General features: G+C 44.1%; 1 protein-coding gene across 1 annotated transcript in view; it reads left to right on the forward strand.

Moving 5' to 3' along the window:
- The first annotated feature begins 13,600 nt into the window (after positions 1 to 13,600).
- Positions 13,601 to 15,252, forward strand: part of LOC110537038 (uncharacterized) — a 55,157-nt gene continuing 53,505 nt past the window's right edge. The window contains exon 1 of the mRNA XM_090191791.1: positions 13,601 to 14,575. The gene's annotated coding sequence lies outside the window, so the exon portion shown is untranslated. The remainder of the gene's footprint in view (positions 14,576 to 15,252) is intronic.

Raw genomic sequence — 15,252 nt, forward strand, 5'->3', positions numbered from 1 at the left:
CCAGGTTTTTGCTTCCATGCTTCCTCTTCAAACACACACACACACGGCTCTAAATTAATATTGTTCATTGGTAGCACTGGTGCTCCTAATATAAAAAAGTTAGGAGCACAACATGAAATCTAGGAGAACCAGAATATTTTTTTATTGATCGATATATAGTATATTGGGCCTATATCTACTTTTGAAGCACATGTTGTGCTCTAGAAACCAATATTTAACCCTGTAAAGATATTTGTTTATTATAAAAAGCTAAAATGTTGATACAAAAGCTGTAATTGAAATTAATTCAAAGTCGTTTGTAGAATAGTAGGTTTCTACATGGTGTAAAACTCTTCCTATTGAGATGCATTGAATAGAAAATTCTACACGGTCTCTTTAAGAGCACAACGTTTTTGAGTGACGACATGCAAGAGATCAGTAATTTTTTAATTGCTATGATCATTGATCTTCTAAAGAAGCTAGTCATTTTCCTTTCTTTCTGTGCCCCCAAATGTTTAGATATACTGGTGAATGAACCAGTTTTTTAGCTAGCTAATGAGTTAACATGAAGGAACAAGGTGTAAACAAATGCCTGTGACTGGATTTGGAATGACCTTCGACATGGTTTACGAACAGAGCCAAAAAACAACATTTTTGGCCCACCAGCAGCTGTGGCAGCTAGATGAAAAAATATACCACATTCTTACCAGCCAATACATTTATTCATCATAATAACACGAAAAAAGAACGAAGACACAAGCGGGAGGCGACACCGCTACTCTAGCTAGCTAGGACAATGGTAGACACTGTGTGTGTGACACCAGTGGTGTAAAATACTTAAGTAAAAATACTTTAAAGTACTACATAAGTTTATTTTTTACCATTTATATTTTTGACAACTTATAATTTTAAATCTCCACAAGTCTGGTTCAATTTCCAAATGCCCGAAGGTACCACGTTCATCTGTACAAACAATAGTACGCAAGTATAAACACCATGGACCCATGCAGCCGTCATACCGCTCAGGAAGGAGATGCGTTCTGTCTCCTAGAGATGAACACACTTTGGTGCGAAAGTGCTAATCAATCCTAGAACAACAGCAAAGGACCGTGTGAAGATGCTGAAGGAAACAGGTACAAAAGTATCTATATCCACAGTAAAACAAGTCCTATATCGACAATAACCTGAAAGTCCGCTCAGCAAGGAAGAAGCCACTGCTCCAAAACCGTCTTAAATAAGCCAGACTACGGTTTGCAACTGCACATGGGGACAAAGATCGTACTTTTTGGAGAAATGTCCTCTGGTCTGATGAAACAAAAATAGAACTGTTTGGCCATAATGACCATCGTCATGTTTGGAGGAAAAAGGGGGAGGCTTGCAAGCCGAAGAACACCATCCCAACCGTGAAGAACAGGGGTGGCAGCATCATGTTGTGGGGGTGCTTTGCTGCAGGAGGGACTGGTGCACTTCACAAAATAGATGGCATCATGAGGAAGGAGAATTATGTGGATATTTTGATTCAACATCTCAAGACATCAGTCAAGAAGTTAAAGCTTGTTCGCAAATGTGTCTTCCAAATGGACAATGACACCAAGCACACTTCCAAAGTTGTGGCAAAATGGCTTAAAGATAACAAAGTCAAGGTATTGGAGTGGCCATCACAAAGCCCTGATCTCAATACACATTTCTAAGTGACCCCAAACTTCTGAACGGTAGTGTACATTTTAAAATAAATTAATAATATTTATTAATTTACCTATCATGATGGAATGGTCCCGAGCTCTATACCCCAGACACCCACCTGAGTGACCCATACACTAAGGAGAAGTCCTAATCTGTTTTATGGGCCAACTCTACTGTAAGTAGCCTATATGCAGCCAAAACATAAAGATGAATGAGACCTACTAAAGCAGCACCGCCCCAAGATTCTGAGCCTGCCTGGCAGGGTTGGTCCTACTCCCCTTGATGGGAGAGCATAATACATGGAAATTCTTAAAGCGGCTAATGAGAACCTTGGTGACCTTGTACAGTACCTAGCCGGTGGGGATTTCTCTGGGATGCCCCCAGCCAGGCAGTGGCAGTGCTGGCAACACTATCCATTGGAAGGGGGTCACACTCAGACATTCAGAGAGAAGGGGCATATTATTGTAGTCCGGTGGCACAAAATCATCAAAGGTCTGACTGCACAGAGATGCTTGGGAATATGGTCACAACAGGGAACGGTGTGTGTGCGGTCCCCACACGCCCACACTCAAGCCAGCCCATGTCCAGGCCCGTCTGAAGTTTGTCAATGACCATCTGTATGATCCAGAGGAGGAATGGGAGAAGGTCAAGTGGTCTGATGAGACAAAAATAGAGCATTTTGGTCTAAACTCCACTCACCGTGTTTGGAGGAAGAAGAAGGAGGTGGAAACATCATTCTTTGGGGATGCTTTTCTGCAAAGGGGACAGGACGACTCTACCGTATTGAGGGGAGGATGGATGGGGCCATGTATTGCGAGATCTTGGCCAACAACCTCCTTCCCTCAGTAAGAGCATTGAAGATGGGTCGTGGCTGGGTCTTCCAGCATGACAATGACCCGAAACACACAGCCAGGGCAACTAAGGAGTGGCTCCGTAAGAAGCATCTCAAGGTCCTGGAGTGGCCTAGCCAGTCTCCAGACCTGAACCCAATAGAAAATCTTTGGAGGGAGCTGAAAGTCCATATTGCCCAGCGACAGCCCCGAAACCTGAAGGATCTGGAGAAGGTCTGTATGGAGGAGTGGGCCAAAATCCCTGCTGCAGTGTGTGCAAACCTGGTCAAGAACTACAGGAAACGTATGATCTCTGTAATTGCAAACAAAGGTTTCTGTACCAAATATTAAGTTCTGCTTTTCTGATGTATCAAATACTTATGTCATGCAATAAAATGCAAATTAATTACTTAAAAATCATACAATGTGATTTTCTGGATTTTTATTTTAGATTCCATCTTTCACAGTTGCAGTGTACCTATGATAAAAATTACAGACCTCTACATGCTTTGTAAGTAGGAAAACCTGCAAAATCGGCAGTGTATCAAATACTTGTTCTCCCCACTGTACATGGCGGAGGCTCAATCAAGCTAGTCGTCTTGATTACTTTCTTATGTCATTCTCTCTGGCACCAAAAGTTTAGAATACTTTCACATAATTGGCATATCTATTACTCTTACAGAATTTCCACGTGGGCGAGGATATTGAAAATGTAATCAAAGCCTACTTGTTTCTAACTAGGACAGAATAATTTATAACTAACTTTTTCCGATATAACATAGATACAGCAGATCCCCTTATTATATGAGACACTTTTAAATGTGCCTTTAGAGACAATGAAATTCACTCATCTATAATACAAAAGCAATTTAGGTCAAACGAGTCCATTTTAACGAAGGAAATGGAAGGACTAAGGACTAGACAGAGAGCAATAGAAACTGTACCATAGAGGCTCAGAGTAAGTTAAAGGAAAAACAAAAAGAAATGGAGGAACTTATTCAACAAAGATCCAATGTAATACATTGTAAAAATAAAGAGAACTGGATGGAATATGCAGAAAAATGCACCAAATATTTTTTTAGTCTCCACATAGAAATGCTACAAAAAATATTTACTGGAACTACAATCATGGATGACTCACTACCCATGATTCACCAAACGATATTGTGGAAGAAAAGTACTTTTACATGCTGACCAAACTAAACCGCTGGCGCGCATGTAGATTTTGTACCCCTACACAAGACACGACCAGGACGAGCAGGTTGAAATATCAAAACAAACTCTGAACCAATTATATTAATTTGGGGACAGGTCGAAAAGCATTAAACATTTATGGCAATGTAGCTAGCTGTTGCTAGCTAATTTGTCCTGGGATATAAACACTGGGTTGTTATTTTACCTGAAATGCACAAGGTTCTCTACTCCGACAATTAATCCACAGATAAAACAGTAAACCAAAGGAGTTTCTCGTCATCTCTCCTCCCTCCGTCAGGCTTCTTTTTCTGCTTTGGACTTTATATTGCGGTTGGCAACCAACTTTATGGTGCATTACTACAACCAACTGGAGTGTAGACTTCAGTTCATCTTTCAATCACCCACGTGGGTATATGCTTCTAAAAACCAATGAGGAGCTTTGAGAGGCAGGACATGCAGCACGTTGAGCGTCACAAATAGAACCAAGTTCTATTTTAGCACCTGGCCACGCAGACGCTCGCTGTCTTGCCCGAGCAGTGTGGGTGCAATGATTGAAAAACATGTATGTGTAAATTTATTAACGCTCGCACATGCGACGTGTCCGGTCTGGTCATCATGTAAGCATATGTTTTCATTTCAGTCTCCTCCATCTCCACTAACCGAAGCTAATTGTATGGATTTTTTTCCTATTAATAATGTAAAATTAATATCTGTACAGAAAGACTCGTGTGAAGGCCAAATCACAGAGGAGGTCATTCTTGATGCAATTAAAGCCTTTAAGTTCGGGAAAACTCCAGGACTGGATGTCATACTTGTGGAGGTATACCAAACGTTTTTTGGATATACTCAGAGGACCATTATTAGCATGTTTTAATCACTCCTATATAAATGGTAGATTATTGGACACTCAACAAGAAGGTCTGATTTCATTATTACTGAAACAGGATCCAAGTGGTAAATATAAAGATCCTGTCCATTTAAAAAACTGGTGGCCTCTTACACTTCGGTGTTGCGATGCAAAAATTCTAGCTAAATGCTTAGCGCATAGAATTTAAAAGGTATTGTCGGATATTATTAATCCTAATCAGACAGGTTTTTTACATTGACGATACATTGGAGATAATATAAGGCAAGTACTGGAAACAATAGAACACTATGAAATATCTGGGGAACCAGGCCTGGTATTTATAGCTGACTTTGAAAAGGCCTACGATAAAGTACGACTGGAGTTTATATATAAATGCCAGGAGTATTTCAATTTTGGTGAATCTCTTATAAAATGGGTTAAAGTTATGTATAGTAACCCTAGGTGTAAGAGTAAATAATGGCTAATTTTAAACTCTCAAGAGGAGTAAAACATGGTTGTCCACTATCGGAATATCTATTTATTATTGTCATCGAAATGTTAGCTGTTAAAATCAGATCCAACAATAATATCAAGGGACTAGAAATCCAGGGCTTAAAAACAAAGGTGCCATTGTACGCTGATGATTCATGTTTTCTTTTAAATCCACAATGAGAATTCCTCTACAGCCTCATCGAGGATCTATATGCTTTCTCTAACCTCTCTGGATTAAAACCAAATTATGATATTACGTATTGGATCACAAAAAAATACAACTTTTACATTACCGTGTAGTTCACCAATACAATGGTCTGACGGGGATGTGGACATAATCGGTATACATGTCCCGAAAGAAAGAAATTATCTCACACAGGAAAATACCTGTCTATTTGTGGGAAAATCACACTGATGAACTATTTAGTCATATCACAGTTTACCTATTTGCTTATGGTTTTGCCTACACCTAGCGACCTGTTTTTTAAAATTATGTGAGACAGACAAAATTAAACAGGCTTATTTATATAATGAATATGAATTTGGAGGGCAGAAATTATTCAATATTAAAACAGACTTCTCACTAAAGGCGTCAGTCATGCACAGTTATACTTAAATCCAAATGGGTTCTCTAGCAAATTAGTAAGAATGTCTCACCCCATGTTCAAGAATGGTCTTTTCCCCTTTGTTCAGATTACAACCGCTCACTTTAATTTATTTGAAAACAAAATAATCTCCAAAATATCGTTATTTTTTTTAACAAGCCATAGAAAGTTGGTTGCAATTTCAGTTTAATCCACCAGAAAAGACAGAACAAATAATACAACAAATGTTGTGGTTAAATTCAAATATACTAATTGATAACATTTTTTTTTTTAAGTATAAACTTTCTTAACTGACTTACCTAGTTAAATAAAGGTAAAAAATAGAAATCCATTATGGATGGTGGTAAGAGATAGATGGGAGGGGCTGATGAAGGGTGGGACTAATAACAACAGTAAAATATAATGTAATGTATATAGGTTCAGAACGTTTGTGAAATAGCACAGTTAAAAATATATGGCAAATAGAACTCAAACTGGACGGACATCAGAAATAGAGGAAGGCCAGGACTCAAAACAAACTAAATTGTCACACCCTGATCTGATTCACCTGTCTTTGTGATTGTCTCCACCCCCCTCCAGGTGCCGCCCACCCTCCCCATTATCCCCTGTGAATTTATCTGTGACCAGTTGGTCTTGTTTGTCAATTCTACCAGCGGTTTTTGGTCATTTTGTGGTCATTTTGTGTCCTCTTGTCCTTTAAAAAGATCAGGCTCACTGGTAAGAACAAGCACTCTGGTGGGCTATATGGAGAACTTTCCTGCCTCCCTTGCTCGCACCCCTGTTCATGCCATTCTACTGTGGGGAGGCCAGTCTAAATCTCTCCGGGTCCTCATTGATTCTTGGGCCGAGTTTTTTGGACACTACCCTGGCTTCCGAGCTGAACAGACTGGGTCACTCATATTACCACTCCCATCAACCTACGAGTGTCAGGGAATCACAGCGAGACTATTCAATTCCTGCTCATCAAGTCTCCTTAGAATCCCATGGTATGGGGATTCTCCTGGCTCCAGCGACACAATCCCCTCATCAACTAATCTACTGGTGCCATCATGGGCAGGAGTCCGTTCTGCCATGCCCAGTGACTGAAGTCAGTACAACCTGCCCCGGGACGTCTTCCTGGGGGCTTGGAAGGTGCCCCGGACCTCTCTGCCATTCCAGCAGAGTACCAGGACTGGGGGCAGTTCAACAAGGAATTGAGCCACTTTGCTTTCGTTGCACCGACCTTATGACTGCGGGATTGACCTTGTCCCTAGCACCGCTCCGACTGTACTTGTTGTCGAGACTGGAGACCAAGGCTATGGACACCTACAATGGGGATTTCCTAGCTGCAGGATTTATACGTCTTTCGTCCTCTTCTGCTAGCACAGGGTTCTTCTTTGTGGAGAAGAAGGACAAGACCCTCTGCCCGTGCATCGACTACCTAGGACTCAATGACATAACGGTGAAGACCCGCTACCACTCATCTCCTCTGCCTTCGAGCCACTCCAGGGGGCCACCGTGTTTTCCAAGCTGGATCCAGCCTACCACCTGGTGCAGATACGGGAGGGGGATGAGTGGAAGACCGCCTTCAATACGGCCAGCAGCCACTACGAATATTTGGTCATGCCGTTTGGCCTCACCACTGCCCCTGCTGTGTTCCAGGCTCTGGTAAATTCTGTTCTCCGCGACATGTTGAACTGGATCGTCTTTGTCTACATTGATGACATCCTCAACTTCTCCCGCTCCCCCCACATGTGCTCCTCGTCCGACAGGTTCTTCAACGCCTCCTAGAGAACCAGCTGTTTGTTAAGGCAGAGAAGTGTGAGTTCCATCGCTCCACCATCCCCTTTCTGGGGTACATCATCTCCACTGGTAGTGTCCAGATGGATCACGGGAAGTTGAGAGCAGTGGTGGATTGGCCCCAGCCTTCTTCCAGGGTGCAGCTGCAACGTTTCCTGGGGTTCGCCAACTTCTATCGCCACTTCGTCCGGGGTTACAGCACCCTTGCTTCCCCCCTGTCAGTACTCACTTCTCCCCAGGTTCCATTCACATGGTCCCCTGCTGCTGATCGTGCATTCAGGGACCTCAATCACCGCTTCACCACTTCTCCCATCCTGGTTCATCCTGACCCTTCCCATCAGTTCGTGGTGGAGGCCGATGTGTCGGATGTAGGAGTGGGGGTGGTTCTGTCCCAGCGTTCTGCACTGGACCTGAAGCTACATCCCTGCGCCTTCTTCTCCCATCACCTTCAACAATACGGAGAGAAACTACGATGTGGGAAATCGTGAGCTTCTCGCAGTGAAGATGGCGTTGGAGGAATGGAGGTACTGGCTGGAAGGGGCGAAACATCCATTCATTGTATGGACCGACCACAAAAACTTGCAGTATATCAGCACCGCCAAACGCCACATTAGTCACAGGCGCCAGATACAACAGGTGTAGACATTACTATGAAATGCTAACTTACGAGCCACTAACCAACAATGCAGTAAAAAAAAAATATGGATAAGAATAAGGAATAAAAGTAATAAGTAATTAAAGAGCAGCAGTAAAATAACAATAGTGAGACTATATACAGGGGGGTACCGGTACAGAGTCAATGTGTGGGGGCACCGGTTATTTTAGATAATATGTACATGTAGGTAGAGTTATGAAAGTGACTATGCATAGATGATAACAACAGAGAGTAGCAGCAGTGTAAAAGAGGGGGGGGGGGGGGGCAATGCAAATAGCCTGGGTAGCCATTTGATTAGGTGATCAGGAGTCTTATGGCTTGGGGTTAGAAGCTGTTTATAAGCCCCTTGGACCTAGACTTGGCGGTCCGGTACCGCTTGCCATTTGGCAGCAGAGAGAACAGTCTATGACTTGTGTGGCTGGAGTCTTTGACCATTTTTAGGGCCTTCCTCTGACACTGCCTGGTATAGAGGTCCTGGATGGCAGGAAGCTTGGCCCCAGTGATGTATTGGGCCGTTCACACTACCCTCTGTAGTGCCTTGTGGTTGGAGGCTGAGCAATTGCCATGCAACCAGTCAGGATATTCTCAATGGTGCAGCTATAGAACTGTAGAACCTTTTGAGGATCTGAGGACCCATGCCAAATCTTTTCAGTCTCCTGAGGGGGAATAGGTTTTGTCGTGCCGTCTTCATGACTGTCTTGGTGTGCTTGAACCATGTTAGTTTGTTGGTGATGTGGACACCAAGGAACTTGAAGCTCTCAATGTGCTCCACTGCAGCCCCGTGGAGCCCCTAGAATGAGAGCGTGCTCGGTCCCCTTTTTCCTGTAGTCCACAATCATCTCCTTTGTCTTGATCACATTGAGGGAGACGTTGTTGTCCTGGCACCACACAGCCAGGTCTCTGACCTCCTCCCTGTAGGAGGTCTCGTCGTTGTCGGCCTACCACTGTTGTGTCATCTGTAAACTTAATGATGGTATTGGACTCGTGCCTGGCCGTGCAGTCATGAGTGAACAGGGAGTACAGGAGGGGACAGAGAACACACCCCTGAGGGGCCCCTGTGTTGAGGATCAGCGTGGCGGATGTGTTGTTACCTACCCTTACCATCTGGGGAGGCCCGTCAGGAAGTCCAGGATCCAGTTGCAGTTGGAGGTGTATAGTCCCAGGCTCCTTAGCCTATTGATGAGCTTTGAGGGTAATATGGTGTTGAACGCTGAGCTGTAGTCAATGAATCGTTTTCTCAGATAGGTGTTCCTTTTGTCCAGGTGTTGAAGGGCTGTGTTGAGTGCAATCGAGATTGCATCATCTTGAATCTTTATAGGGCGGTATGCAAATTGGAGTGGGTCTAGGGTCTCTTGGATAATGGTGTTGATGTGAGCCATGACCAGCCTTTCAAAGCACTTCATGGCTACAGATGTGTGTTCTACGTGTCAGTAGTCAGCACATGCTCGCAGTACACATCCTGGTAATCTGTCTTGCCCTACAGCCTTGTGAATGTTGACCTGTTTAAAGGCCTTACCCACATTGGCTGCGGAAAGTGTGATCATACAGTCTTCCAGAACAGCTGGTGCTATCATACATGTTTCAGTGTTACTTGTCTCGAAGCGAGCATAGAAGTAGTTTAGCTGGTCTGGTAGGCTCGTGTCACTGGGAAGCTCTCGGCTGTGCTTCCTTTTGTAGTGTATAATGATTTGCAAAACCTGCCACATCCGGCAAGCCCTACTGTTCACACAGTTCAACTTTTCCCTCTCCTATCGACCGGGATCCAAGAATGTCAAGCCGGATGCACTGTCTCGCATCCGGATGCAATGTTGTCTCTTCCACAGTGTGTGCTCAGAACAAGGCTACTCTGCAAGCTCCGGCTGGCTTTCTGCAAGCTCTGCCTGTCCATCACCGTTCATGGTCCCACATATCCCTAGATGATTTTGTCGCGAATCTCCCCCCGTCTGAGGGCAACACTGCCATTCTGACGGTGGTCGACCGGTTTTCCAAGGCCGCCCACTTCATTCCCCTCCCCAAACTACCCTCGGCCAAGAAGACTGCCTAGCTCATGATGCAGCACGTGTTCCGGATCCATGGACTGCCCATGGACATGGTCTCTGACCTGGGCCCTCAGTTCTCGTCTCGGTTCTGGAAGGCTTTCTGCACCCTCAGCCTGTCCTCCAACCAGGACCTTGAGACAACTCTGCGCTGCCTGGTCTCCGCCAACCGCAACACCCTTCCCTGCTCTGCCATGGGCCTATCGCCCTTTGAATGTTCCCTGGGGTATCAGCCCCCTCTCTTCCTCGAGCAAGAGGAAGACGTTGGCGTACCTTCTGCCCAAATGTTTGTCCGCCGCTGTCTTCGTACCTGGAGGAGAACCCGGTTACCAATTCTCAAGACCACCTCCAGGTATCAGCGGCAAGCAGATGGCCATCGGACTCCGGCTCCCCGGTATTGTCTTGTGCAGAAGGTATGGCTATCCATCCGGGATCTGCCCCTCCGGGTGGAATCCCGCAAGCTTCCCCCATGGTTTATTGGCCCGTTTCCCATCTCTAAAATAGGTGGGAGGGCACACAGGCTGTCAACAATTTATGAATGTGTATTTTGCCTACATGGGTAATGGAAACCCTTCAACCACCTAATTTTTATTCAACTCTGTAGTTTTTTTTTTTTGTAGGCGTGACATTGTTACGTCCAGCTGTTTTTATCGACGCAAGATAGTTAACTGGAAATGCACCTTAGCAGGCAATTGTCTTTATTTGTTTGCAAAAAATCACAAGACAAGTTAATGGAAACATAACTAGTGATCGTATTCTTCACATAGAGGCTTTGGATTGAACGAATCTGTGATCGCTTTTTTCTCTAGGGCATTCTGAAAAACAACTGCCCAGTGAAGCCTATCATTACAACAATTATGAATCAATTGTTGTCATCTCTAATCAATGGGCCTGCAGTAAGAAGATTATTAAATATTGATTATGTAGGCTATTATACACCACTTCAGTTGTTGTTGATGTTGCTTTGTGTTGGTCATACTATTGGTTGTCCTTCTCACAGACAACACTGCCACCTGGCTGTTACAGCTCTCAATGATGACTATGTACCATATCACTGCAAGGCCTACACTACACTAGAGCTTTGTCCAGCTTTCACACCTAACTGGGCCTATGTTAAACTGCACTAATATTCAGACACTTTTACTACTGCATTAGTATTCCAAAGTTGATGAGCAACCTAATGCAATTTGAATTGGTTCAAACAGAGAAGTGAGGAAGTTTTCATATTCAAAGAATGCCCTATACAGCTAACATCTGGGATAAGGGATAAGTCCATATCCCATAAAGGTGTTTTTCTCTCAGTCTCTGGCCAAAACCTCAGGCCCCTAAAACCCTGGTGTTAAGACTAGGTCTATGATATTGGCTTTCACAATCTATTCCTTTACCCATTTTCTCCTCCCTTCCATTGATTCACTTTGTTTCTCATCTCATCTGACCTCCCATTCTGCCCTGACACAGAAACCCAGAAGTTAGCCATTCATCAAAGGGGCTTAAGATCTCTAGGACAATGTTCCGTCTCTGTCTCGTGGAAGAATATGTGCATTCTGGGATGACACGCTCTTAAGAGACCAGCAAATGACCATCCGTGGTACTCATCCATCATGTTTTACGTTTGCAGATAGCGAAAAAATAAAACCTTTTCAGGTAATGGCTACGGTTAGATCATCCCATTAGACAATGTCCCCAATTCTACAAGACTGCATTAGGAGATGATTGATGACTTGATCTGAGTCGGCACTAAAGGCTTCTGCATAAAATTTGCTCTTGTAGCCGGCCAGACATGGCTGGCTTGATTAATGAACGCCAATAAAACTAGTTGTGTTCTTTCGTTGGCTCCCGTGGACCCTGTGAAAACAGAATCTGATTGGCTGCCCCGCCGAGCCCGCTTGGATTAGTGTGATAAATAATAATTACAGTTCCCGGCCTCGCCCCTAGAGGACGGACGCCTATTGGCTCAGAGAGGGATCGTGGATCGACACCACGCCATGGTTCTATTGCACGTATAAGCACCCTGTTCACACTTTTAGATGTATTTGATTAATTAAGGGACGTGACTGCAGTCACGGCTTGTTTTTACATAATAACTGGCCCAAATCCACCGAGTATGAGTTCCAGGAGCTTCATGTTAATTAAGTTTAAGTGGCTGTCATCCTCTCGCCATCTCCACCAATGACACTTTGAAGCTTCCTTATTCATCATATCCTATCATGTTATTCATTGTCCTTGCTGGAAAGAGAGCGAGAGAGAATCAAATGGGATGAGATCTGTCTACCCTCCACCCCCCAGGCATTTACCTTATCTCTGCATCCCCTCACCCAGCAAGCTCTACAACACTAGGTGGATGACAAGTACTGTAGGAATAATGATACAGTTGTAACAATACAAGAAGAAAATTGCTTGAATCAATTGGTTCTAGTCAACAGACTGTGATCAGAAAATAGCATACTCTATTACATGTAAAACAGAGAGAAAGAGCAACACCCTGAGCGTGACAGAATAAAACAACATATTAGATTTATCTACAGTGGCGTGACATCACAGCACACTGCTTAATTTTCACATAAACACACACGCAGGGAATGTGAAAATATGTGTGGCAGCGCAGCGCAGCCACACACACACACACACACACACAAAGAAATACACAGACTTGCACAGACATAGTTACACACACACACACACACACACACACACACACACACACACACACACACACACATGCGCAAAGACCTCAGCATAAATTGCAGCCAAGGCCAAATGAATCTATGAATCATCACTTGGATAAAACTGCTTATACGTTTTTTTTTAATCAACATCAAGGTGATTTGGAATATCTTTATTCGGTAGATATACTGTATCCATACAGAACAGCAGTTTAACCTTCTATTTCAACTGTGTGTGGCTATGAATAGGATTCTAGAATTGGACATCGAATACGGTGTATGCTTTACTCATATGCATTCCATTGTTCCCCTCATCACGATTCTCTGGTTGTGCTGCTTCTGTTCATATTATGTGTAAAATACATCTGCAGAATTCAACCTCTCTTCATATCTCTTATCCTCTCTCTTTCCTTCTCTGCTTCCCCTCTCTGCCCTTCTTCCAGCCCTACACAGCCAACCTTGGTGTCGTGTCATACCCCCTTCCTTTTCCCACCTCACATGCCAGGGTTTCTCTCTCTCTCTCTCTCTCTCTCTCTCTCTCTCTCTCTCTCTCTCTCTCTCTCTCTCTCTCTCTCTCTCTCTCTCTCTCTCTCTCTCTCTCTCTCTCAATTCAATTTAAGGTCCCTCTCTCTCCATCCCACTCTTTCTTCCTCTCTCTCTCTCTCTCTCTCTCTCTCTCAATCAATTCAATTTCAATTCAATTATATCTCTCTTTCTCCCTCTTTCTCCCTCTTCCTCGCTCCCTCTCTCTGCAGCTGTACATACTCTGTTTTTTAATTAGACAGAGACACAAGCCCCACCTTCTCCTATCTCCTACTCTCCCCCATCTCTCACTCTGCCCTCTCTCGCTCTCCCTCCCTCCCCCCTCCCTCTCTATCCCTCCCTCTCATTCTCTTTCTCTCGCTCCCTCCCTCTCATTCTCTTTCTCTCGCTCTCTCTCGGTCTCTCTCCGCTGACAAGGATACAGGACTTGCGCGGTGACACTGAGAGGGACAGAAAGGTCAGAAAGGGAGAGAGGGAGCGAGAGAAAGACAGAGTGAGGGAGGGAGACATAAAGAGAGGGAGCGAGAAAAAGACAGAGCGGGGGAGACAGAAAGAGAAGGAGCGAGAGAAAGAGAGCGGGAGACAGAGGGAGCAAACTGAATGGTGCATCTAAGAGGATAACTGCCTGTTTATTCACTGTCTCTGACTCCTGCTCTCCCTCCTGTTCTCTCTTACACATGCGCCTGCGCACACACTCTGACATACACTTTCAGACTCACACACACACATACACATACATGCTGACAGTCACCTGCAAAGCCACTGTGCTCAGGCTGGGAAATGAGTAGGCTTATAGTTGAGGAGATGACTCTGAGGAGAAGAGAGTGAAACAGAGGGCACAGCAGGGAGGGAGAGAGAGAGAAAGAGGGAGAGAGAGAAGAGGAGAGGGACAGATGGAGTCCTTACTGATGATGCAAGGGAAAGGAGGAACTGAGAACACCGAGCAGCAGTGAAAGAGAGATGTGAAAGAAATAAAGGGGGAAAAAATGGAGCGATGTAAGAATGGAACAAACAGAGCATAGGAAAGAAGAGGAAGAAGCATATGAAAAGGAAGAGAGATAGAGTGAAAAAGAAGAAAGATAGAGATGGTGTGTGACTCCTCTGTTCAGTATTCTGAAGGATATTCCCAGCATCATTTCACTTCTACCCAAACAGCCCACGACAGAGGGAGAGGAGGAATGGTCCCAGGAGAGTAGGAAAAGGGACAACAGATTATCAGAGGACAGGTGTAAAGGAGCGATATAAGGAATACATGCAGTGGAGTTACTGGTGAGTTACTTGTGAGTAACTGGTGAGTTACTGGTGAGTTACTGGTGAGTTACTGGTGAGTTACTGGTGAGGAATACATGCAGTGGAGTTACTGGTGAGTTACTGGTGAGTTACTGGTGAGTTACTGGTGAGTTATTGATGAGTTACTGGTGAGTTACTGGTGAGTTATTGATGAGTTATTGATGAGTTACTGGTGAGTTACTGGTTTCTGCTTGTTTAGACTCGTTTGTGTTTCTCTTCCTTTCTACTCGGGTGTGCAAACTTATCACAACCATGGGGGAAATGAATGGGAGAGAAATCTGTTTGTGTGTGTGAGTTGTGTGCGTGTGTGTGTGTTAGGAAGTGCTTTACAGCCGGTGTGGGAGTTGTGTGTGAGATTGCTTATCTTTATGAGCGGCTTTAAAGACCAAGGGGCTTATATTGGGTTGTCAGAGATGCCGGTTTGCAGATTGAAGCAGGAAAAAAAATATATAAAAAAGGTTTTATTGTCACATACACTGGGTAGGTGTAGTGAAATGTGTTGATATTCAGGGTCAGTCATAGTAGTGTGATAGGTGTAGTGAAATGTGTTGATATTCAGGGTCAGTCATAGTAGTGTGATAGGTGTAGTGAAATGTGTTGATATTCAGGGTCAGTCATAGTAGCATGATAGGTGTAGTGAAATGTGTTGATATTCA

The sequence above is a fragment of the Oncorhynchus mykiss genome, chromosome 12, assembly GCF_057628025.1.
Source record: "Oncorhynchus mykiss isolate SJ-2025 chromosome 12, ASM5762802v1, whole genome shotgun sequence".
Taxonomy (NCBI): Eukaryota; Metazoa; Chordata; class Actinopteri; order Salmoniformes; family Salmonidae; genus Oncorhynchus; species Oncorhynchus mykiss.